Below are 4,013 nucleotides of genomic sequence, written 5' to 3' on the forward strand. Positions count from 1 at the left end.
GTGATAGTCTGCGACTCTCCCAAGGCCTCCATGCTGGAGAGGCCACTTGCAAACACTCTGGCCAATTGCTCCATTAGAGTCCAGCCAATCCCTGGCCAGGCATTCTGGAAGTGGATCTTCCAGCCCCCACTGTTCCAGCCCTCAACTGCTCAAATCACCCCCTAACTGTTGGAGTTCTCACAGCTGAGTTCTCAGACTTTGTGAAGCACAGACAAGTCATTCCCACTGGCCTGTCCACATACCTGGCCCCCTGAATTATGAGCATATTAGAATGGTTATAATTTTCTACTACTAAGTTTGGAGTGGTTTGTTACAGTACTAAGGATATAGAGTGTTTAGGAAATAATAAACGTGGGGATACTAATGGGATAAAAGGGAAAATGTAACCATATCAAAATGATCAGATCCGATCTTGATCTGTGTACATAGTTTTCAAACATATGTGTAGTTTCTAATGATGGTAAAGCTCACTTTCCTTCTAAGCTGAAAGTTCTGTGTTAATCTGAAGGGACTGCAGCCAACCGGAAGCCATATACACTCCAAATACTGACGGGCTTTGAGGGAAGCACACTCACCCAGGTAGACGAGATCTCCCTTGATTCCATTCTTCAGAGAGCTGAGGGGAATTGAAAGCTGAAAACAAAAAAATTCTGGTTTAATCAAGCCTCCATTATATTCCAGCCCATCAGAGTAGTAATACAGAGATTCTTAAAGTCAGTGCACTGAGGCAGTTTTAGCAAATGCACTTGCCTATTGATTAATATTCTGACTTTTAAATATAAACACAAATACCTCCTTTTTGTGATCAGAATTGCAGTATAGTAAAGCCAGCATGACAAAGTACCCATTAGATTATCACTCTGGTTTTATAAGAGGGGAAACGGAGGTTCAGTTACACAAGAAAAACTTGCCACAATCGCATGAATGACAATGCCTTTTACCTAGAATTGAAGAATCCTCTGATGTCCACGCCATTCTTTAGATGCAGAAATAAATGCGAAAATGGTAAGTAAATTCTTTTTATTTTTTATTTTTGAGTTGAAGTCGCACTCTGTCGCCCAGACTGGAGTGCAGTGGCCGCTCCTGGCCACCGCAGCCTCGACCTGCTGGGCTCCGGCGATCCTTCCGCCTCAGCCTTCCAAGTAGCCGGAATTACAGGCACGCGCTACCACGCCCGGCTGATTTTTTTATTTATTGTAGAGATGCGGTCTCGCTGCCCAGGTGGGTCTCGAACCCACGGGCTCAGGCAATCCACTCACCTCAGCCTCCCAAAGGCGCGGGATTACAGGCTGAGCCACCGAGCCCAGCCGGTAAGTACATTCTTAAAGGTTACCCCCGCCTCAACTCAGATCACAGGAAAGCTTCATATGAAGTTTATTGTTTTACCTCCCTACAGCAACACCCTCCCCAAATTAAGATTGATTCACCATCAAAACCTGGTTTTTAAAGGTTGGATGCAAGAAGTGGCCTTCTGACATGCCCCTAACGGTGTTTGATATTCATACTGAAGGATCACTGTCTTAAAGCTAGGTTTTTGGAAGAACATTGTATTTTTTGATTAACTTTATTTAATTAGATTATGAGAGGTATGGAATGTTTCTTGTTCCCTTTGGCATGTGGCTTGACTCCTCCTTCCACTGACAGGCTATGTGAGCAAGTCGATGTCTCAGGGTGTCATTTCTGCATCTTGAATGAGAGCTATCACCCTGCTACCTGCATCGGAGTTCTTGTGAAGATTAAGTCAGGTGCTATCATACTAACAACTTCCATGGGGAAAAGTGCGTTTTTGTTTTGCTTATTTCTTTTCTTTTTAGGTATTAGGGTCTCTTCTACTTTAGATTTCTAATCGAGTATATTTCACTACAAAAGTGGTAGTAAAAATATAAAAATAAGTCAGAAAATATTCAGTTCAGTGATGGAAAGCATACATGGAAAAATAACAACTATGTATTAATTTTGAGTTTTGAGTTCACAGATGTATGTTACATTATTTCATGTACTTTTCTATAGGTTTTGAATGGTTCAATTTTTTTCAGGCTTATTTATTTATTTTCAAGTTCTTATTATTTTATTTTCAAGATGTTTTAGAGTCTATCATACCCAGTGATCTATCACAGAAACAAAGAACTGAGTATCAAATGTTCTCATTCATAAGTGGACTCTGGGCACCTATCATAATACTACAAGAAAGGATTGGCAGCAGCGGGACACTGCTGGAGATGGGGGGAGAGGCACACAACATCAATAAAAGCATCTGATCCTAAACCAGGCAGTGCGAACCAATGGGATGGTCAAACTTCACCTATATGATGACCACTTATGTACCCGATCCTGAACTGTACCTCACATCTTTAAAATAAAATAATTTTTAAAAACTGACTTTAAAAAAAAGACAAAAAGAACCCCACTCCTCAAAATAATTTAGAAAGGATTAAATTAAGCATCCAATTACTTCAAGCCAACAAGGTACATCTCTTAATATTTCTGGGTCAAATATTCTCAATTGTAGACTAGACAGAATTAACTAGCTCCTAGATAATGTGTTTGGTTCCTTTCAGTTCCATGATCTGGTAAGAATGACATCTTTTTTTCCTCTTTTTAAACTTTGGCTGCAGTTCTGAGCCCCCTCCCTAGTAAACTTCATGTCAGGTAAAAGATAAAACATGCTCAAGAATTTCAACAGGACCACTTTTGAAGCAGGAGAGTGTCATCTTCTCTGAGAAACAGAACTGAGTGCTCTGCTGTATTCCTTGTGGTCTCTACCCCCGGGGAGAGAAGGGAAGGAGTGATGGTGGTGGAGGATGTCTAATACGTGAGATGCTTCTTGGTAATTAATACATTAATTTCTCTTTCACTTAGCCCAATTTCACTTTCACTTAGCCCGCTCACTTAGAATGTCTGAGATAATGGAACACAAGACAGATCAGTCTGCACAAGAGAAGATCAATAGGAGAGATGGCTTGGTGGAGTTTCTAAACATGGGATACCATCAGACAGGAGTGATCATCAGAGTGCAAGGCTAGACAAAGTGTCCCTGGAAGCCTGGGGGCAAGGATGCTAGAGGGTAAAATGAAAGTAATTGAATGTGAGTGCTCAAGGGACCTTAGAGAGCACCAACCTTCAATATCAAAATGTCTCATGAGTTATGATGAACACACACACACACACTCACATATGATACCATGGTGTACTTAGTACAATGTTTGCTATCTGGGACGGGCTCTTCTTCTCTGTACAATATGACCTTCCTGTGGGTATGCCTGCATAGCACCTGAGTTCAAGACAGGGTGCAAGAAAAAAAAGAGAGGGAAAAAAAAAAGGAGGAGAAAGAGCAAAAAAAACAAAACAAAACAAAATAACAACTAGAAATCAGAAGTATCTTCAAGCAAATATGTATTTTATGAATTTATGGCTTCTATAAACATTTGAAAAAACAATAATCTTTGTATCTGAGACAACAGATTTCATTTTGCTTTAACATAAAGATAGGACGCACGTTCTTCAGAGACGCCAACATGCAGGGTCATGCATTCACGAGACCTGTTAGTGTGTAGTACAAGTAACATCTGTATGTGTTAAAGCTTCCTAATGACAGCCTGCTCCGTTTCCTCTTTCACAGTCATCCTGTAACCACTCCCTGCTTATGTGGGAAAAAGTGACCTTCAATGGTTCCCTATTGTCTGTATAATTTGGCCTATTTTTTTTTTTTTTTAATTTATTGTAGAGATGAGGTCTCGCTGCCCAGGCGGGTCTCGAACCCGTGGGCTCAGGCAATCCACTCACTCTAGCCTCCCAAAGCGTGGGATTACAGGCTGAGCCACCGAGCCCGGCTCCATTTAAGCACTTTTAAGCACCTTGCTCAGACCTCTCTAGCAGAACCCTCGAACCCCTCTACACTTCAGCCCCTTGCTTCCCTTGTGCCCTCCTGGCTTTGGAGTGGTTGTTGTGATAACGGATTTACATTTCTATGTCCCATTATAGTATGCCATCTTCTAAAGCCGGACCATGTTTGT

The sequence above is a fragment of the Carlito syrichta genome, unplaced genomic scaffold, assembly GCF_000164805.1.
Source record: "Carlito syrichta isolate Samal-C Ts95f unplaced genomic scaffold, Tarsius_syrichta-2.0.1 Scaffold304306, whole genome shotgun sequence".
Lineage (NCBI taxonomy): Eukaryota > Metazoa > Chordata > Mammalia > Primates > Tarsiidae > Carlito > Carlito syrichta.